Source organism: Pinus tabuliformis, chromosome J, assembly GCF_031772625.1.
Source record: "Pinus tabuliformis cultivar Carrire ecotype Pingquan chromosome J, CPIR1, whole genome shotgun sequence".
NCBI classification, from domain to species: domain Eukaryota; kingdom Viridiplantae; phylum Streptophyta; class Pinopsida; order Pinales; family Pinaceae; genus Pinus; species Pinus tabuliformis.
Genome location: NC_142295.1, coordinates 1,435,803,183 through 1,435,825,891, shown reverse-complemented (window position 1 = coordinate 1,435,825,891; position 22,709 = coordinate 1,435,803,183). Strand labels below are relative to the sequence as shown.

Genomic DNA, 22,709 nt, shown 5'->3' with positions numbered 1-22,709 from the left:
AGTATTAGTAATTCTTGCTTTTCTTCTACTTTTCCTACTCTCGCCTTATGCTAAGTAGTTTATTTCATTTCCATTCTGCAAAAGTAGCATAGACATTTCCTGTTTTCATAGATTAACATTTCAATTCCGCAATTTCATTTTTGCAAGCGTAGATTAGCATTTCAATTCTGCAAGCGTAGACTAGCAATTCAATTCCTGCAATTTCATTTGAGCAAAGTAGATTAGTTCTTTCCTGCTTTTATTTCAATTCTGCATTTTCATTTCAGCAAGATAGTTAGTTGTAGATCAATTTGTTTTAGTTTTTGCAGGTACCAGAGGAAAAAACAAAAGCAATCAAAAGTCTTTCCATTTCATGCCTCGTAGGAAACGACATAAAATAGGCAAATTCTTACCCAACACCCCCACCACATCACTGAGTCACCCTTCTCTCTTCTGTGGCGACAGTGATCCAGAAGAACCTATAGGCGAACCTCCCGAGATATACGAAGATCCTATAGCAGAAGAAGAGTTAGAGACCACTCCATCTGAAGCTATGGCTGACCATAGGGGAGAAGATGAGAGAATAAAAGGTGCCTTCCCCATCTGAGAGACCAATGGAGACATGAAAATGAAGAACATTAGCCCCTCCGCTTTACCTCACTTCCATGGGCTAACTACTAAAGATCCTGATACCTTCCTGTTTGAGTTTGCTGTCCTTTGTCGAACCTATGACTATACTGAAGATGAGCAGAAGCTGAAACTCTTCCCCTCAACCCTTAAGGATGCAGCATTACGCTGGTTCATGGGCTTACCTGGGAACAACATCACCACTTGGGCTTAGATGCAGCAAGCTTTCAATACCAAATACCGGGACTACTGTAGGTCCAAGGATACAAAGGGAGAAATCTTTCGGATGACCATGGGAAATGATGAGTCCTTAGAGGATTACGAGGAAAGGTTCCAACTTAGCTATAAACGGGCCAGGTGCACACTTGACCCTGAATCCCTCAAGTTGGTTCTGCTCCGAGGAGTCCCGGAAGACATCTTAGATACCCTTCACATGCTAGCTGGAGGAGATATTTACCAACTACCTTATGAGGACATAAAGACTGTGTTTAGAAACCACTCTAGGGCAGCCCGGAAATGAGGTAGAGGAACCCTCCTCTCAGCTGGTATTCCTTTCTCCAAACATGAGTTTGCAAATCAATTAGAGGATCTCAAGAGTGAGGTGAGACAGACCATTTCCATGCAACTTGATACATTCCGAATCCAACAGAAGAAATAAGAAGCTGAGAGGGCCTTGGCTATCTTCTGCCCTAGGTGTACGAGGAAACATCCCAAGAACGAATGCCCATTACATTCGGTTGAAGTATGTTTTGTTTGTTAGGAGGACCACCCCACAAACCAATGTCCAACCTTACCTGGGCTTAAAGCCATGTACTAAGGGACAGAAGCACCCACTGAACCTCTCTATTTCCTCAACCAAAGGAGGCTACAAGGACCTAGACCTTACTAGCAGGGGATGCATGGGACACCCCAAGCTTATTACAGCCCCAACCAATCTATTCTTATGCCTTCCTGGGTTCCCCCTGCTCATCCTTCCTGGTCTATGCCTCCTCCATGGTCTTACCCACCTCAGTACCATACTCAACCCACTACTCAGTCGTATCACTCACATGCCCAGCCACAGCCTCAGTGGAATGCACCTCAATCGGGGTGGAGGCCCCAGCACAATACTCCTCCCGCCATTTTGCCTCCACCACCAGTTCAACCACAACCATTACCTCCTGCTCCTCCAAGGCAACCTCAAATTCCTACTCAACCGCACCCGAACCCCAACAACGGACAGGCCCAGCAGGTATATACTGGGGAAACATCATGCCCTACCTATGCTGTGGAGATCCAGGAGATCAATCTGCGATCGGGAAAGACTCTTCCGGATCGCCAACCTCCACCCCCAGAGGACGAGGAAGATAAACAGGAAAGTGAACCAAAGGCCATTCCACCCTTTCTTGAGAGACTAACAGCCACCACACAACCCAACCCAGAGGAGGATGAGCTTCTAGGAGAACTCAAACAGTTGTGTGTGAAAATACCACTTCTCCAAGCCATTAAAGATGTACCGATATACAACAAACTGGTTAAGGAAAAGTGTTTCAGACAGCCAGGCAGGCGAAAGAGAGATGCTTCAACCATCAATGTCATAGGAAAACTGTCTGATCTTATGTTGGGACAAGTCATCTGCCCAAAGTATCTAGATCCTGGGAGTCCTGTAGTAGATGTCCACATCAATGGCACCATCATACCTCACACCTTGATTGATCTGGGGGCTGCCATTAATGTGATGACCAGAGATACCATGCTCAAACTCAATCTTCAGGGTTCCTTGAGAAAGACCTCGACAGTCCTACAACTAGCAAATCACTCCACCGTGACTCCCGAAGGGATTGTAGAGGATGTCTTGGTCTCTGTTGACTCTTGGGAATACCCTGCAGATTTCCTGGTTCTGCAACCAAAGGAAAAGCTTACTAGATACCCTCTTATTTTGGGAAGGCCTTGGTTAGCCACTGCAGATGCTTACATAAGCTGCCGTGCAGGAAACATGACCATCAAAAATGGTCCTATGTCCAAGCAGCTAGTCCTATACCCTCCTGCCCAACCCTCATTAGAGCATGACTTACCACTCTGGTTGGAGGAAGGAGAAGAAGACGAGGTGTACTCAGCACCTTTCTGCACCCTAGACACCACTAGGGGAGATCCCCCAGCCGAGGATGATTTGATTGAGACCTTGATCCAGAATCCACCTCCCAGTGCACTGTCCTTAGAGGAATTGGTGGAGGATGCCCAAGACAGCACCTTAGTGGACCTTTGTGCGACCAACCCTGTCACTCCCAGAGTCAAAACTGTGGAGTTCGGCCCTGAGAGAACGTTAAAGATCAGCTCCTCCCTATCTCCTTCCCAGGAAAAGGAGTTGTGTAGTCTGTTGGCCAGTCATCTAGATGCTTTTGCTTGGAGCTATAAGGAGATGAAAGGAGTCCATCCTTCGGTCTGTACCCATCACATCTACATCAAGGAGGACTGTAAACCAGTTAGGCAACCCCAGAGGAGAATGAATCCAGCCCTTAAGGACATCGTCAAGGAAGAATTGCAGAAACTATTGGATGCCGGATTCATTTACCCCATCTCAGATAGTGAATGGGTGTCCCCCCTGGTGTTGGTTCCCAAGAAAAATGGGAAGTGGAGAATCTGTGTGGACTACCGAAAATTGAACAAAGCTACCAAGAAAGACCATTTTCCTCTACCTTTCATAGATCAAGTGTTGGATGGACTGGCAGGAAAGAAGTTTTTCTCTTTCCTGGATGGGTTTAGCGGGTACAACCAGATCCAGATCAGCCCAGAAGACCAAGATAAGACCACCTTCACTTGTCCTTGGGGTACCTTTGCTTACCGAGTTCTTCCCTTTGGACTATGCAATGCTCCTACCACCTTCCAGAGAGCCGTCTTGAGCATCTTTTCTGAGCTGGTCCATGATGCGGTGGAAATCTATATGGATGACTTCATTCCGTATGGGTCCAACTTCCAGGAAGCATTGTCCAATCTGGGAAAAGTCCTAACCAAATGCATTGAGATGAACCTGTCCCTTAGCCCTGAAAAGTGTGAATTCTTGATGACTGAAGGGACCGTGCTAGGCCATACCATTTCTTGCCAAGGGTTACAAGTGGATCCTAACAAAATTTCTCTTATCAAGAAGGTTCCACCTCCTCAAAAGGTAAGAGATGTTCGAAGTTTCTTAGGATTAGCAGGGTATTATCGGAGATTCATTAAAGACTTCAGCAAGCTAGCCTCACCATTGTTTGGCCTCTTGGCAAAAGATGTGGAGTTTAAATGGACTGACGATTGTCAGAGGGCTCTGAATGAATTAAAGGACAAGTTGGTGTCTGCCCCAATCTTGAGAGGCCCAAACTGGTCCCTACCTTTCCACATCCACACTGATGCCTCGAACAAAGCCATAGGGGCAGCCTTAGGACAAGTTGAACAAAAACTTCCATATGCCATTTACTTTGTTAGCAAAAGCTTATCCAAGGCAGAACTGAATTACACTGTGACCGAGAAAGAATTCTTGGCCGTGGTCCATGCACTGAACAAGTTCCGACATTATATCACTGGCTATCAAACATTTGTACATACTGATCATGCTGCAATTAGATATTTAATGAATAAACCAGATGTGAATGCTCGTATTATTAGATGGTTACTTTTGTTGCAGCAGTTTGATTTGACTATCGTTGACAAACCAAGTAAAGAAAATGTTGTTGCTGACTTTTTGTCTAGATTGGATTTATCTACAGATGAGGATGGAACAGTGGATGACCAGATGCCCGATGAACATCTGTTTGCTATTTCAGTACTCTCTCCATGGTTTGCTGATATAGCAAACTACCTTGTTTCAGCACAGTTCCCTCCGCACCTATCCTCAAGAGAGAAGAGCAGAATCGTCAGAAAAAGTGCCTCATTCACTTGGATCGGGGGCAACCTGTTCAAGCTTGGCCCTGATCAGATCTTAAGGCGTTGTGTAAGGGAGGAGGAAGTCTTTGATATCCTCCTCACCTGTCATGATGGGCCTTGTGGAGGAAATTTTGCAGCGAAGAGGACTGCCTTCAAAATCCTGCAGGCAGGCTACTATTGGCCCATGCTTCATCAAGATGTCAGAAGGTATATCAGCCAATGTGACCGATGCCAAAGGATGGGGAAACCGACTCAAAGGGATGAAATTCCTCTCCAACCTCAAGTGACTCTTGAGCCATTTGAGAAGTGGGGTATGGACTTTGTGGGTCCAATCAGTCCTCCTTCGAGGCAAAGATCTTACATCATTGTGTGCACAGACTACCTGACAAAGTGGGCAGAAACCAAGGCAATCAAAGCAGCAACAGAAGAAAAGGTGGCTAAGTTCTTAAGAGAAAACATCTTCCACAAATTTGGCTACCCAAGAGAGCTAGTCACTGATCAAGGAAGCCAGTTCACGTCCAACTTAATTGAAGATCTACTAGCTCATCACAAAATCAAGCATAGGACTTTCACCCCCTATCATCCTCAAGCAAATGGGCAGGTGGAAGTCACCAATAGGGCATTAGAAGGGATCTTGACTAAGGTGGTGAGCAGCAGCAGGAAAGATTGGGCAGATCGCCTGGTTGAGGCCACATGGGCTTACAACACCACTTGGAAGACCACAACCGGCTTCACACCTTATGAGCTGGTCTATGGGAAGAGAGCTTTGCAGTCAATTGAATTCGAGTACAACACTTTGAGGATGGCAGCTCAGCTGGACCTAGATCTCAGCCATGCCCAACGAGAAAGGTTATTGCAGCTGAATGGATTGGACGAGCACCGAATGCAGGCCCTTCTTCACTCAGAAGTGGTTCAACTTCAGAGGAAGGTGTGGCATGACCAACACCTCAATGACAAGCAATTTCAGCCGGGATATTGGGCGCTGTTGTATGATTCCAGGCATAAAGATTTCAAGGGAAAGCTGAGAACCAGATGGCTAGGACCATATGCAGTGGAAAAATGTAATGATAATGGATTTGTACTTATTCGGACCATTGATGAGGAGGCCATCCCTATGCTTGTCAATGGGCATCGGTTGAGGATCTATAGAAAGCCTCTGTCAAGGCAAGAATTCATCAAAACTGTGGAAAAATCAGTGCTGGTCACAGAGAAGGGTACTGCCTCTATTTTGGGCACACCCTAAAGATCTTAATAAAAAAAAAAAAAAAAAAAAAAAAAAAAAAAAAAAGAGAGAGAAAAAGAAAAAAAGAGAAAAAAAAAATAAATAAAAATAAAGATCCTTGGGTGAAAACCTTTCTGAGGCGCCCAAGGCAGATGGTAGGGGTGAAAACCTCATTGAGGCGCCCTTGCTGTCTTTCAAAAAGAAAAAAGGTTTGAAAAAGACCCTTGAGTGAAAACCTCTATAAGGTGCTCAAGGAAGATAGTAAGGGTGAAAACCTCATCGAGGCGCCCCTGCTGTCTTTCAAAAAAAAAAAAAAGAGAAAAAAACAATAAACAAAAAAAACAGGGACAACAAGTTCACAATGTGGCAATGCATGCAGGTTGCAGGTATTCTATGAAGGAAGAGAGGTCCCTCAACTCAAAGACAAGGGTCCTTATTATGCTACCAGGTGACCTCACCAGCACCCCCTCCGAAAACACTCATCTTCTCCAAGGTATGGGCACGATTTGATCACAGTTTAGTCTTCTACAGGAAGCTACAGAATTTCTACAGGAAGTTCTGTATTTCTATAGGAAACTTCCTGTAGGAATTTTGGACGGCCCAGAACTGATTATGTGGGGAAATCTAACGACCGAGGTCCGACATGGAGGCATGCAAGCTACTATTTTCTCCATCACACACTGCTGTCACCTCCTTCTACCACGCCAGTCGCCATGCAATGGAAATACCTGCACAATCAAAACAGATCGTTGAATTATCAGAGGAAGCGCTTCTCAAATGAAAAATACGCAGGGATACCATGCAATACTTATCCAAGGGCCCTGCGAGCGTGATCATGGTGCCACTGCCTTCACTGTTCAGCATGCACCCGAGGACGAAAAACTGCTACAGGACCTCCTACAGGAATCCCGTAGCAGTTCATCCAGCTAGAAGTGTACACCATTAAATCGCCTACAACATGCAATGATAGAGTGGGCACATGCACCACCCGCAGCCAGGTAATAAGCATCGTGACCATCAGCAGCCTGCGAAAAGGAAGGACCTCCGGGCCAGTGCAAATAGCAGCATCAAGCAAATCGAGTCATCATCGTCCTGAAGCCTGGAAAATCATGTCGCGGCCGCACAGGTAAGTGCCTCGCCCTTTCTTTCGTCGAATTACATGAATAATACTTTGAAATGTTTGCAAGTATGAACTGAATGGGTTGAGCAGTTGTATGGCCATTCGACTGGCCACGTCGACCAGTCAGATGGTCTAGTCGGATGTGTAAAATGGTGGTCGTTGCAAGAGGAACGGGTAGTGGACACGTGAGAACCATCCAGTCGGGGAGAAGCGCATTTTAACAGAAATGACGACGGTGGAACTGCGGAGAATGATGCGGCAGTCAGGGAACTTGCAGTAGAATGATTAAGTGACGTCATCCAACGGTCTGGCAGGGACAACTCACCCCCCGCGCCACGAATTCTGCCTGATTCAAATCTATCGGCTAGATCGCCACCCCACGCATTTATCATCAGCCATTTAGAAGTCGAGTGAGAGTCCGAATTTATCTAAAGCTCGTCACTCCAAGTCTTTGGCTTGTTCGAGCGTTTGGTAGCGGCACAGAAGGAGCAGAACCACTGCAGTGCTCTTCAGAACCCGTGCGTTGTTTCTACAGGAAAGCTACGCTACAGGAAGCTCACTGCCACGAGGAAAATTGGGCTCTTCACGTCAAAGGTGGTGAATTGAAAGGTAAGCCTGACCTGTGCCTCCCATGCAATTGGTTTCGAGGGTGGTGGAGTCGACATGCTACAATCTGATCATAAAAATTGCAAATATTGTCGTCCGCTTGCATGAATTGTCGTCGAAGTGTATGTAAGGTTTTCTACAGGAGGTGATTTTTAAGGCTCATCTATAGATAGTCTTCGCGAATTGTGTGCGTGGCTCTGTCCCAAAAGGCTAAGTTTTTGAATACGCACCCGCCACCTCCAGCTAATAGAGCAGGGTTTCACCATGCCGGGTGGCTTCATCAGAAAAGAACCGACCGACTCAAAGAAACTAAGGGAGAATCCTGAAGTGGTAGAGTTGTTCACTCGCGCGCAATGGATGTCGTTCTGCGACAAATTGCAAGGATATGATGATGAGGTGGCAGAGGAGTTCTTGCGAGCTCTGAAGCCAAAATCCAAAACACTGGCCACTGTCAATTTCAGGGGTTTGAGTCTCAGACTCACCCCACTATTCATCAACCGAGTCACTGAGCTCCCAATGGGGGTACCATGGGACAAGGAGGAGAGAAAATTAGGCCAGAAGGCTAAAAAGGAATTCTTTCCACCAGAGGAGCAATTCTCAGAGGATAAGAACGGGGTTCGTAGAACTAGCTTACTGCCACTTTGGAGCGAGGTCAGCCTCCAAATTATGAGATACATCACATGCGAAGGTCGGTTCAACATTGTGTATGGGTACCATTTCCGGCTACTCACTGAATTGAGACATCAGATGGACCTACCTGCAGAAAACAAACTAAGTATTCCCTACTTTCTACTGCAGTCTATGATAGAATGTGCCACCAAGTTGAGAGAAGGCACACCAGACTAGGTAGCCCACCATGGGCTATTTAAGCTCCTCGTGGAGGATGCACTTCACACATACAAATTCCCTCTCTAGTGGGAAGCCTTCCGGAATCTGACGAAGGATGGCGATATAAAAATGTTGACCGAAGAGCTTGGTTCCTCCAGCAGCGAGGAGATGGAGTTAGTACCCACAGAGAAGAAAGAAAAAGGCCAAAGACACACGGCCAAAGTACTGAAGAAAGAGCAAAAGGAGAAACAAGAGAAAAAGGTTGCCAAAGAGAAAGATGACACACCCATATTAACGCCCAGAGAGAAAAAATTACAAAGTAGGGTGGACAGGACTGAGCCAATCCATAAAGGCACCTCGACAGCAGCCTCGGCCAAGTCAAAAAGCAAAACACACTGAGCAAAACAAACTAAAATGGTGCCACCTGTTTCTACAGGAAAACCAAAACCGGCTTCTACAGGAAGACAAAAATCAGCTGATAAAGGGCCTTCTACAGGAAGCCCTGAGAAAGGAAAACCCAAGGAAAAGAAAGCCGAAATTCTTGCAAGGGAGGCAGCAGCCGTGCTGGCCGCCCTCAGTACACCTCCTAAGCTGAAGGAAAAGAGAAAGAGGGAGATCCCTCTGTATTTTAAAGCTCGGAGAAGTGTAAGAATAAAAACAGGTAGGCCACAACCTCCGTCCAGCAGCCCAATTACTATTGAGGATACCCCTACTTCACCCAGGGAGAGGTCCCCCTCAAAGATATCAGTCACCTATGAGAGGGGGAGCCCGAAAACAACTACTTGGAAAGAAAGGTTAGACCAATTGGCTTCAAAAGCCCGGCTACAGGATGCTGAGGCTGCTCTACAGGAAACCTTAACCCAGCTTAAGGAAACAGAGAGGATGGAAGGAGAAGCACCCTCATCACCACCGAGGGAAGATGAAGTAGAGCCACCAAGAGAAGAAGAGAAAGAGCATATTCCGGAGCCGAGTCCTCAGCCAAGTCTGAGCTCATATTATAATTTCTTAGAAGCTGGAAAAATTATACCACAAAAATTCACTGTGCCACTTTTCTTTGCATTGGAGGAAGAGAGAGTACGAACGCACACGTGGATGAAAATAGCTAAGTCAAAAGGCGTGGCAGATATAGGCCCCTTGGAGGAACAACTCAAGGAGGCACGAAAGGAGTTAGATATGGCCAAACACGTGGCAAATTGCTAGCGGGTGTTCCTACAGGAAGAGAACGAAAAACTTAGACTGCAGCTACAGGAGCTGAGGAAAGGAACGGGCACATCCTCAGGGGACACCACAGCAGAACAACAAGGCAGAGAAAGATTGCAAGTCGGTCTTGGGGAGCCAACCACGCATCTACAGGAAGGGGAGCTGCAAGCACAAATTGAGATACAGGCGCTCAAACAGCAGTTACAGCAAAAAGAGGCACAATTGGCCTGCATGGCCAGTTGGGCCATGGATGCTATACAATGCAGACAGCCGGCCAAATCCTATGGGCTGTACCTGAGAGACCAATGGCTACAATTTCAGATTAATACATTAGCACAAAGAGGTATCTCTCAGCTCCAAGACCCGCAGCAGTTCACTGAATTATGCAATACCAGTTCATCGGAGGATAAGGCCAAACTATCGGAGTTCTATCTCCATAATTTGGCCCTTCCTAATGTATCTTCATGGGATCCCAACACGGTCTTAGGGGATATGCAGTTAATGGCATTTGCCTCATGGTTAAACCATGAAGACAAAAGAGCAGTAGAAGTCAAAGCGGTCATGAACCGAGAGCTGAACGAGCCATTACTAATTAGAGCAGAGCCAGGGGATCCAACTGCATTAATATCGGCACACCAACACTTATCCACCGACCCTCAAGCTTCACTGAAATATATGGATCAGCAGGCCCAGGCCATAGCGCATCTCGAGGATATGGAGAGACTGTTAGGGGACAACTGTGTTCAAGCTTGCACTTGCCGATGGAACACATTGGCCCACAGTCTAAAAATCAGAGAATATCACACTCCAACTCGAATGAGGGAAGCTCTAGTATGGGTCCCCCTCTATAAGAAATCCATGCAAAACCTCCAGGCCAGCTGGATTGGCCTCAAGCTAAGCCCACCTCTGCTGTTAGGATTGATGGAAGGCAGCACAGAGAAAGATGAGCATGAATAGTGGGAAGAGGTGGAAAGAAAGGCTGGGTTCCATGTCAGGAAGGAGGACCCTACTGCAGAAGCTTGGGATGTGAGGGTGGCAGTAAAGCCAATGAAGGACGAGGAGCTGAATTAGTTGCTCAAGGATGAGCAATCATTTTAGCTGGGGGGTGATGATGAGCCCCAAATTTGGTAACATTTTGGGCTCATTTGGCCTAACTACCCTTGCTCAACCCTTCATTTTTCATGACTTATGCATCATTTTTTAGTATATTTATGTCATTTGTACGAATGAGGGCAGTCACTATTCCTAGGTGGCTAACACGTGCTTATTTTAGGTTTTTTGACATTTAATGGAGCAAAACCACGAAGATGAGGGCTAGGAGACAGCCAAGATAGGATTGAGATTTTGTAGGAAGGTTGTCCACACCATTGAATGGCCTTCCTCGTGATCTTCACCCCCAACTCCGAGCTCCAACAGCCACCACCACCGAGTTAGAAGGCAGCCAAATGGATTTTGAGGAAGCAGCAGATCACTATTAGTTTGGTCAGCCAAATCCCACTAATTTAGGAGGCCAGCTTGGCCCTCGTAATGTATAAATGATGGGGCTGTAGCCTTCGAAGAGGACTTTTGAAACCTTGTTGCATATTCTGGATTATGAGCTGTTAGCTCTGTTTTGCTCTTTTGTAAGCCATTTTTGGCATGTTATTGGACTTATGATTATTATTTTTTAATGGAAAGCAGGCAGATTTGAGTTCAGTTCTGAGTTCTGAAAGGAGCCATAGCTCTCGGGGTTGGGCCCAACCTGAGAGCCTAAGGTCTCCTGCCTTTGTATCGTTACCTTTCTTTCAGCATTGTATTTCTTTTCCTTTACATGCATTTGGAAACGCAGTTAGCTGAGTTGAATTTCTTGGTGTGGTTAAGTAGGTTAGTTTTATGAACAGAGTTGCTTCAGTAGTTTAGAATAGAGTAAGGAGATTGGAGTTAATAAGAGTTCCAAAAAGGGTTGACTGCACACTCCTTTTCACCTCTGTTTAGGGGCTGGAATTGCAGATAGTGCCACCCACCAAAAAAAGTGTTTTACATGTTCATGCAATCTTTGATACAATGTTTTCGCTGTAATAGTTGTCCATGCATTCAGATCTTGTGGAATGATTCTTTGCTTCAGTACCATTTTCCTTAGCACTAACGTTGTTGTTCTTTGGTTTTGTGAAACAGTTAGAATAGGATCATGATATTTCGGTTATGTGCAGGACGTGGATGATTTGTTTCATTTACACTGTGCAGTACTACTCCCTCACTCTCTTATCCTTCTAAGCCATGCCCAGACCAACTACTCATCTCCCAATTAGACCCCTATCTCCCAACCATTCTATCACCCTCGTTACTCTACCTTTTTCGGCCTTCCATTCCCTATACCTTCCTTTAGACCAACCAGCCTTGCACACCCCCTCTTCATCTCCTCTCTCTGTCACTGAGTCACTACAAACTCCTTCCCTACCTCCCTATCCACCCATGCAGCCTCTCCCACTCATCCATCACCCAAAAATCCGATTATAGGACATCCTGTAGGAATTACTGAACTTCCTGTAGAAATTCTGAACATCCTGTAGAACCCCTGCAGACTTCCTGTAGAAGCTCACAAACATGGTTGCTTGGCATCCAGACTTTGTGAAACTCTCTGAAAGGATGTTAGGGACTCCTTAGACCCTCTCTGAGCCTTCCTGACCTCTTCCAAACATTTCTCCCCTTGACCTACCCCTGCACAGTAAAGACCCAGTTAGAAGCACATGCATAATAATTTCAACAACTTGAGCAAAAATACAAAAATATGTTTTCTTCAGATGAAAGTAGTCTAGACACATGCATCTCACCTTAATAGAAGTAATGGCATCACTTTCAGTAGTTTGCATTCTCACCGTTGCATCAGTAGGACTAGCTGGTAGAATTAGGGTTTGCTAGGGTTTTCATTTTTTGTTGGCTTTCAGTTCATTTTTGCAAAGTAGGTTAATTTCCTTCGAGTTAGCTTTCGTTCATCAGTTAAAATGCTTCTTCTGAGAGCTCATAGAAGTTGGCTTGAGCCCTAGCAGACTTGTGCCAGCTGACCAAGTGACAGCTACGACAAGAGCTAGTACTTGTGCATACAGCATCGTCGCTTCCAAGTTTGTTACAAACTACCGGGTTGATAAAATTAGAGAAGGAAGCTCCAGGAGTTGTAGCATTATTGCTACAATACTGGAGCCCACCATCTTTTTTGGCGCCGTTGCCGGGGAAGCGTCAGAGTATTAGTAATTGTTGCTTTTCTTCTACTTTTCCTACTCTCGCCTTCTGCTAAGTAGTTTATTTCATTTCCATTCTGCAAAAGTAGCATAGACATTTCCTGTTTTCATAGATTAACATTTCAATTCTGCAATTTCATTTTTGCAAGCGTAGATTAGCATTTCAATTCTGCAAGCGTAGACTAGCAATTCAATTCCTGCAATTTCATTTGAGCAAAGTATATTAGTTCTTTCCTGCTTTTATTTCAATTCTACATTTTCATTTCAGTAAGATAGTTAGTTGTAGATCAATATGTTTCAATTTTTGCAGGTACCAGAGGAAAAAAAAAAAAGCAATCAAAAGTCTTTCCATTTCATGCCTCGTAGGAATCGAGATAAAATAGGAAAATTCTTACCCAGCACCCCCACCACATCACTGAGTCACCCTTCTCTCTTCTGTGGCGACAGTGATCCAGAAGAACCTATAGGCGAACCTCCCGAGATATACGAAGATCCTATAGCAGAAGAAGAGTTAGAGACCACTCCATCTGAAGCTATGGCTGACCATAGGGGAGAAGATGAGAGAATAGAAGGTGCCTTCCCCATCCGAGAGACCAATGGAGACATGAAAATGAAGAACATTAGCCCTTCCGCTTTACCTCACTTCCATGGGCTGACTACCGAAGATCCTGATACCTTCCTGTTTGAGTTTACTGTCCTTTGTCGAACCTATGACTATACTGAAGATGAGCAGAAGCTGAAACTCTTCCCCTCAACCCTTAAGGATGCAGCATTACGCTGGTTCATGGGCTTACCTGGGAACAACATCACCACTTAGGCTCAGATGCAGCAAGCTTTCAATACCAAATTCCGGGACTACTGTAGGTCCAAGGAGACCAAGGGAGAAATCTTTCGGATGACCATGGGAAATGATGAGTCCTTAGAGGATTATGAGGAAAGGTTCCAACTTAGCTATAAACGGGCCAGGTGCACACTTGACCCTGAATCCCTCAAGTTGGTTCTGCTCCGAGGAGTCCCAGAAGACATCTTAGATACCCTTCACATGCTAGCTGGAGGAGATATTTACCAACTACCTTATGAGGACATAAAGACTATGTTTAGAAACTACTCTAGGGCAGCCCAGAAACGAGATAGAGGAACCCTCCTCTCAGCTGGTATTCCTTTCTCCAAACATGAGTTTGCAAATCAATTAGAGGATCTCAAGAGTGAGGTGAGACAGACCATTGCCATGCAACTTGATACATTCCGAATCCAGCAGAAGAAAGAAGAAGCTGAGAGGGCCTTGGCTATCTTCTGCCCTAGGTGTACGAGGAAACATCCCAAGAACGAATGCCCATTACATTCGGTTGAAGTATGTTTTGTTTGTGAGGAGGACCACCCCACAAACCAATGTCCAACCTTACCTGGGCTTAAAGCCATGTACCAAGGGACAGAAGCACCCACTGAACCTCTCTATTTCCTCAACCAAAGGAGGCCACAAGGACCTAGACCTTACCAGCAGGGGATACAAGGGACACCCCAAGCTTATTACAGCCCCAACCAATCTACTCCTATGCCTTCCTGGGGTCCCCCTGCTCATCCTTCCTGGTCTATGCCTCCTCCATGATCTTACCCACCTCAGTACCATACTCAACCCACTACTCAGTCGTATCACTCACATGCCCAACCACAGCCTCAGTGGAATGCACCTCAATCGGGGTGGAGGCCCCAGTACAATACTCCTCCCACCATTTTGCCTCCACCACCAGTTCAACCACAACCATATTCTCCTGCTCCTCCAAGGCAACCTCAAATGCCTGCTCAACCTCACCCGAACCCCAACAACAGACAGGCCCAGCAGGTATATACTGGGGAAACATCATGCCCTACCTATGCTGTGGAGATCCAGGAGATCAATCTGCGATCGGGAAAGACTCTTTCGGATCGCCAACCTCCTCCCCCAGAGGACAAGGAAGATAAACAGGAAAGTGAACCAAAGGCCATTCCACCCTTTCTTGAGAGACTAACAGCCACCACACAACCCAACCCAGAGGAGGATGAGCTTCTGGGAGAACTCAAACAGTTGTGTGTGAAAATAACACTTCTCCAAGCCATCAAAGATGTACCGATATACAACAAACTGGTTAAGGAAAAGTGTTTTAGACACCCAGGCAGGCGAAAGAGAGATGCTTCAACCATCAATGTCATAGGACAACTGTCTGATCTTATGTTGGGACAAGTCATCTGCCCATAGTATCTAGATCCTGGGAGTCCTGTAGTAGATGTCCACATCAATGGCACCAACATACCTCACACCTTGATTGATCTGGGGGCTGCCATTAATGTGATGACCAGAGATACCATGCTCAAACTCAATCTTTAGGGTTCCTTGAGAAAGACCTCGACAGTCCTACAACTAGCAGATCGCTCCACCGTGACTCCCGAAGGGATTGTAGAGGATGTCTTGGTCTCTGTTGACTCTTGGGAATACCCTACAGATTTCTTGGTTCTACAGCCAAAGGCAAAGCTTACTAGATACCCTCTTATTTTGGGAAGGCCTTGGTTAGCCACTGCAGATGCTTACATAAGCTGTCGTTCAGGAAACATGACCATCAAAAATGGTCCTATGTCCAAGCAGCTAGTCCTATACCCTCCTGCCCAACCCTCATTAGAGCATGACTTACCACTCTGGTTGGAGGAAGGAGAAGAAGACGAGGTGTACTCAGCACCTTTGTGCACCCTAGACACCACTAGGGGAGATCCCCCAACCGAGGATGATTTGATTGAGACCTTGATCCAGAATCCACCTCCCAGTGCACTGTCCTTAGAGGAAATGGTGGAGGATGCCCAAGCCAGCACCTTAGTGGACCTTTGAGCGACCAACCCTGTCACTCCCAGAGTCAAAACTATGGAGTTCGGCCCTGAGAGAACGTTAAAGATCAGCTCCTCCCTATCTCCTTCCTAGGAAAAGGAGTTGTGTAGTCTGTTGGCCAGTCATGTAGATGCTTTTGCTTGGAGCTATAAGGAGATGAAAGGTGTCCATCCTTCGGTCTGTACCCATCACATCTACATCAAGGAGGACTGTAAACCAGTTAGGCAACCCCAGAGGAGAATGAACCCAACCCTTAAGGACATTGTCAAGGAAGAATTGCAGAAACTATTGGATGCCAGATTCATTTACCCCATCTCAGATAGTGAATGGGTGTCCCCCCTGGTGTTGGTTCCCAAGAAAAATGGGAAGTGGATAATCTGTGTGGACTACCGACAACTGAACAAAGCTACCAAGAAAGACCATTTTCCTCTACCTTTCATAGATCAAGTGTTGGATGAACTGGCAGGAAAGAAGTTTTTCTCTTTCCTGGATGGGTTTAGCGGGTACAACCAGATCCAGATCAGCCCGGAAGACGAAGATAAGACCACCTTCACTTGTCCTTGGGGTACCTTTGCTTACCGAGTTCTTCCCTTTGGACTATGCAATGCTCCTGCCACCTTCCAGAGAGCCGTCTTGAGCATCTTTTCTGAGCTGGTCCATGATGCAGTGGAAATCTATATGGATGACTTCACTCCTTATGGGTCCAACTTCCAGGAAGCATTGTCCAATCTGGGAAAAGTCCTAACCAAATGCATTGAGATGAACCTGTCCCTTAGCCCTGGAAAGTGTGAATTCTTGATGACTGTGTTATCACTCAAGAAAAAATAGTTTAAATTCTGAACATCAATTTTTTAAACTTGTCAAAGGGTTGGTGTCAGTTTTGGGCCTAGTCTTTTCATCTTGTTTTAGAGTCTTGTTAAGAGTCTTGCTAGTGTGTCAAATGGGGTCAATTCTTTTTTTTAGTCCATCAATGGTCTCACAACACACCTAAGCTCCATATGTCAATCCTATTTCAAAGTTCACAGCGCAGAAACCTCCGTCTAGGTGATTTCGTAGCGCAAAACACCGATTTTGCACTAACTGCGCTATGAAATCGGGAATTCGTGCTGATCCATAGCAAATCTCACCCCAGCTGTCATATTTTCTGCAAGAAGTTTACGGGGATAGCATGTGCAAGGTCTTACATGTTAGTCTTGACGCGTGTTCTGTAACCTTCAAATTTGATTCTTGCCTGTACCATTCAAATCAGGACTTCCATCCAAAACCAAATCTGAAAATTCTCTATTAAGACTGAAACTTCTGATTCTGGTTTCGATTTGTGATCAATTTGGCAGTATCACTTTTGAGAAGAATGGGCTCTTGCCACCTTCCTTTGTTTCTAATTTACAAAATGTCTTGAAAAACAAAAAGATAGAAAAACCCCCAGAAGAAGATAATTCCAAATCCGAAGGAAGTAAATGCGGTAAAGGTGCTTCAGCTTGAAATGGGTGCAGGTGTTGCTATAAGTTTTTGATCGTGCAATTGGTGTCAATGTTCCAAGATCATGCTTTCTCCCAGTAAAGGAAACTTCAGATTTACTACTTGTGCAGTCTATTTTGTATAAACTACTCATGGTCGTTGATTTAATGTTAAAGTTGTTCAACAGGCATTACTTAAATTGCTAGAAGGAACAGTTGTACATGTTCCAGAAAAGGGATCTCGCAAACATCCTCATGGTGATCATATTCAGATCGATACAAAGGATATTCCCTTTATATGTGGCAGGGTTTTCGTGGATCTAGAGAAAACGATTTCTGAGAGACGGCAAGATTCTTCTATTTGCTTTGGAACGCCTATACGAGCTAATATGAGGACTGGTGGCCTGACAAATGCTGCGGTGACATCATCCTTGCTAGAGTCGGTTGAGAGTAGTGATCTTATTGTATATGGTTTAATACCAGAGTCCACTGGACGATTTCCTGTTCTTGTTAGCCTCTCAACGTTGACTGAAGACCAACTTGTTCAGGTGCTCATGGAGCCTAAAACTGCACTTAAAACTCTCAGAATGTGAACCGCACGGATCCCTTCTTGGTCGTCTGCAGATGCTTCAGCGTCGTTACCATCCTCAGCGCGCTCCTCTGCGTTGTTATAAACGTGCTCTCAGCCATTCATTCAAAAATGGTGAAGATGTCTTTGATGGCATCCTCCGGGGTTATACAGTGCTTATTGCGTTATTTGTGGTGGTCGCAGAGACTGAATGGAAGTGGATTCAGAAGTTTTGGCGAATTCTGGAGTATTGGGTGGAAAGAGGAATGCTTCAAATATTTGTTGCTGTCAAGACGAGCTCTGTCTGAAGGAACAGTGAGTAAAAAATATATCATTCTTTTGCGTAAGATTGCAAGCTACATGTTGCTTGCATGTGGTGTCATATATGTCATTGCGGGATTACTCTGCTGCGGCTGGCTAAAGCGCTCTCGTTTTAGCAAATGTTTGGCAATGATGTGAAACAAAGATCAGGCCACCATGGCTCTACTGGTTCAGATGTAAAGGGAGAAGCATCAGGTGGTGACACACTTTTGGTAGATACAATGTTGTCTACAGAAAGAAAATCATTGGAACCCTCGACTGCAGCTTATTCATCTCAGCCTTCCACTGGCATTGATTTGAGAAATCTAAATGAGGTGAGGCCTGCACAAAATTGCAATGAAAGTTTTCCTGGTGATCAAACTCCAATACAAGAGGGTGAAAAGGATTGTTCTAAAAATGGAGGGCACAGCATGTTATTAAACACATGTTTTTCACCTGTTAGGTCTCCAGCAAAAGACGGAAAGAGAGCAAAGGGGCAGAGTGAAGACCAGAAGTGTGAACGTAAGGCCAATGTGGATAATTTAGTGCTTCGTTCAGGTGTCAAGACAGTAAAGCGGCGTGTTAAGAGGGTAAAGTGGGGATTGAAAGATGAAATTTGTATTGCTTCTGCTGTACAAGATGGTATAAATCGTGGTGCACATGGTGTGACATCTTTAAAAGATGCAATGTCTTTTTCCAAGCATCAAGCGTTTTGGACTGAAGTGATTAGAAAATTTAAAGAGCAGATTGGGCACTATCTATCAACAGATAAGCTGTTTCAAAAGTTTAGGAGCATGAAGTACAGGTACTTGAGTATTAAGCAGAGTGATATCCAAGAATTCAACAAGCATGATAAGGACCTTTTCAATCTACTTGAATAGGTTTTTGGCAATGGTAGCTGTGTCACTTCTGATTCAGATATTAAAAGACAAGACAAATCTGGTGCTCCTTTTTCAGGCAATGAAATTGAAGATAAGGTATACAAACAGAGTAGAGTCTAAGATTGTGTTTTTGAAATTACACAGCAGTTTCGTAGCGCGCTATGAAACTGCTGTAGCTGCATGTTACAATTGAGTTGATCAATTATGATTGACAAAGCAGCAAATTTTTTTGAAACGTTTTGTCATCACACAGGTACATGGGAAAGGCTTAAAGCACATCAAGGACGTGGCAGTCTGCTCCATTTTGGGGCATTGGAAAACATGCGATATTGAAGAGCAACATGAAGCATTAAAGGTCCATCACAGCCACCGCCAGAAGGGAACCAGATGTCAGAAACGAAAATGATTGTAGACCAGGGTTGTTATGGAATTAGAGTCCCATTTGATTTAGATGTCTAGAAGATATAGTAGAATTAGAATCCTAATTGTTTTAGGATTCCAGAGCTGTCAATTAGTAGTCAGTTGTATTTATTAGTTAGTTAAAGGGTTAATAGGTGTCATTAGAAGTAGTTTTCGAGTTCCCTTAATGTTTAAGGAGGAATAAGAGCTCTATATATAGCTGAAACAACAATGTAATCAGGGTTGGAAATTTTATGAAAAGCTTGTATTCGGCCTATGTAAAGACTCATTTTCAGTAATACATGCTTGACTTTACTTCTCAGGATTCATGAAGGATTTGTTATGTTCAGAATATGTGATGTTGTCCTTTTCTTAATTCTTACAGTGGTATGGATGTATAATCACTCAGAATTCACTGAATGTGCTCTGACTTCCTGTATACATTTATAAACTGTGTGGTCCCATATGAGTTTATATTCTGAATGTTTAAATGCTGAATGCCCTGACTTCCATGTAAGGTTGAGTTCATTGTTATTTTGAGGTGTTGTTGACTCCATAAGCCCAATGGATAGTTTTGTTTAATGTGTTTCCACCATTCATATTTTTCATAGTTGTTCTATAAGAGTTAGCCATCTTATCTTTAATCAAAATCATTAATCCATCAAGAGAGAGCCCTCTCAGGTTGAGGAGGCTAAGCCTCAGCCTAAAGTAGGTTGAAATAGTTACTTAGAGTCAACCTGACCAGCAGCCTATCAGGATCTGATTTTGAGATAACATTTTGGTGCGTCTGCCGGGAGTCTGAAGATTATTCATTCCCGAAATCAAGAGACTGAACTTCTGAAGGTAGCAGGAGCTCAGAAGAATTTTCGAGGCTGCAATCTACCTTGGCGACTCCATTGTTGAAGAATTCGAAATTCATAGATTCATGGTGATTCCACTAGAGTTATGAAGGACCCAGATGCTACCATTCTTATTTCAAGGTATGCATGCATAAATGTTTCAAGAATTCATGGTTTCCCAAATCATTTTCCCAAGGATGCATATTTTCTAAGGAATGGTCCAAAATTCAATGGAGAAGATTTGAGTTTAACTTTGAAGCATATATCAGATTTTTGTGATTTTACAGAACTTCTTAGAGTTAAACATGAGGATGTTTGCATTATGTTGTTCTATGATTCATTTCAAGGGAAATGTAAACAGTGGATTGAAAGCTTTCTAGCCAAATCCATTAAGTCATTTGAAGACTTTTGGCTTATGTTTTTGGAGGAATGGATAGATAGATCAGATGTGGTGGCAAACTCTCCTTCAATTCAAGGTTTCAAACAATGGAATAATGATCATAGTAATGGAGAAACAAATGAAAATTTTTCTTTGTCCTTGTCCTCGTATCTAAAATCATTTGAGTGTAAGGCAGAGGATAAGATGAAATTTTTGGATGAAGTTGCTAAAGACATTGAGAAAGACATTGAAGGTTTAGAAGGTCAAATTCAGGCATATAGTTTTCATAATCATGATCATTATTTTCAGAAGCTTTCTATGGCAGAACACAAGGAGAGAGTGTTGCTTCCTTTCTCTTTCACGATTGAGGAATTGTACACTGTTGTTGAAGATCAGTTTGCACAACCAGAAAGTTACGAGAATCATCAAGCTAATCATGTATTCTGGGATCCTATAGCTAAATACATGGAAGAGTTTTACTCTCCAGTGTTTCAGTTTTTCTATGAAGATCAGAAGAAATTTCAGTGGCAGTGGTCATCACAATATCATTGTGGCTCTGAACTCCGATGCAGTCAAAAAACTCAAATATCAGATAAGACAAATGATTGGCTACATTGGAAATTTCACATTGATTGAGCTGAAAGAAGTTTGAATTGTTAGGGTAGGTAGGTAGGAAAATGCAAATAAGCTCAAGGTTGACTGAGCATTTTTTCAGTAGATGTAGATTTCTTTCTCCTACAGTGATCATCAAGCTTAAGCCCGAGGTGAAGGCCCAAGAAGCTTGAAGGGGACACTTGACAAGCAAATCTATATTTGTTATAAAGAATACAAAGCACTGGACCTGCATGTTCTTAGTGTACCACAGGGGCACACTATCCCAAGTGGAGCCACCTGTTATCACTCAAGAAAAAATAGTTTAAATTCTAAACATCAATTTTTTAAACTTGTCAAAGGGTTGGTGTCAGTTTTGGGCCTAGTCTTTTCATCTTGTTTTAGAGTCTTGTTAAGAGTCTTGCTAGTGTGTCAAATGGGGTCAATTCTCTGTTTTAGTCCATCAATGGTCGCACAACACACCTAATCTCCATATGTCAATCCTATTTCAAAGTTCACAGCGTAGAAACCTCCGTCTAGGTGATTTCGTAGCGCAAAACACCAATTTTGCACTAACTGCGCTATGAAATCGGGAATTCGTGCTGATCCATAGCAAATCTCACCCCAGCTGTCATATTTTCTGCAAGAAGTTTACGGGGATAGCATGTGCAAGGTCTTACATGTTATTCTTGACGCGTGTTATGTAACCTTCAAATTTGATTCTTGCCTGTACCATTCAAATCAGGACTTCCATCCAAAACCAAATCTGAAAATTCTCTATTCAGACCGAAACTTCTGATTCTGGTTTCGATTTGTGATCAATCTGGCAGTATCACTTTTGAGAAGAACGTGCTCTTGCCACCTTCCTTTGTTTCTAATTTACAAAATGTCTTGAAAAACAAAAAGATAGAAAAACCCCCAGAAGAAGATAATTCCAAATCCGAAGGAAGTAAATGCGGTAAAGGTGCTTCAGCTTGAAATGGATGCAGGTGTTGCTATAAGTTTTTGATCATGCAATTGGTGTCAATGTTCCAAGATCATGCTTTCTCCTAGTAAAGGAAACTTCAGATTTACTACTTGTGCAGTCTATTTTGTATAAACTACTCATGGTCACTGATTTCAATGTTAAAGTTGTTCAACAAGCATTACTTAAATTGCTAGAAGGAACAGTTGTACATGTTCCAGAAAAGGGAGCTCGCAAACATCCTCGTGGCGATCATATTCAGATCGATACAAAGGATATTCCCTTTATATGTGGCAGGGTTTTCGTGGATCTAGAGAAAACGATTTCTGAGAGATGGCAAGATTCTTCTATTTGCTTTGGAACGCCTATACGAGCTAATATGAGGACTGGTGGCTTGAAAAATGCTGCGGTGACATCATCCTTGCTAGAGTCTTTTGAGAGTAGTGATCTTATTGTATATGGTTTAATACCAGAGTCCACTGGACGATTTCCTGTTCTTGTTAGCCTCTCAACGTTGACTGAAGACCAACTTGTTCAGGTGCTCATGGAGCCTAAAACTACACTTGAAACTCTCAGAATGTGAACCGCACGGATCCCTTCTTGGTCGTCTGCAGATGCTTCAGCGTCGTTACCATCCTTAGCGTGCTCCTCTGCGTTGTTATAAACGTGCTCTCAGCCATTCATTCAAAAATGGTGAAGATGTCTTTGATGGCATCCTCCGGGGTTATATAGTGCTTATTGCATTATTTGTGGTGGTCGCAGAGACTGAATGGAAGTGGATTCAGAAGTTTTGGTGAATTCTGG

At 44.0% G+C, this 22,709-nt stretch overlaps 1 pseudogene; it reads left to right on the top strand.

Moving 5' to 3' along the window:
- Window positions 1–22,047: 22,047 nt before the first annotated feature.
- Window positions 22,048–22,488, top strand: LOC149232757 (CLP protease regulatory subunit CLPX1, mitochondrial pseudogene; annotated as a pseudogene).
- Window positions 22,489–22,709: the final 221 nt, after the last annotated feature.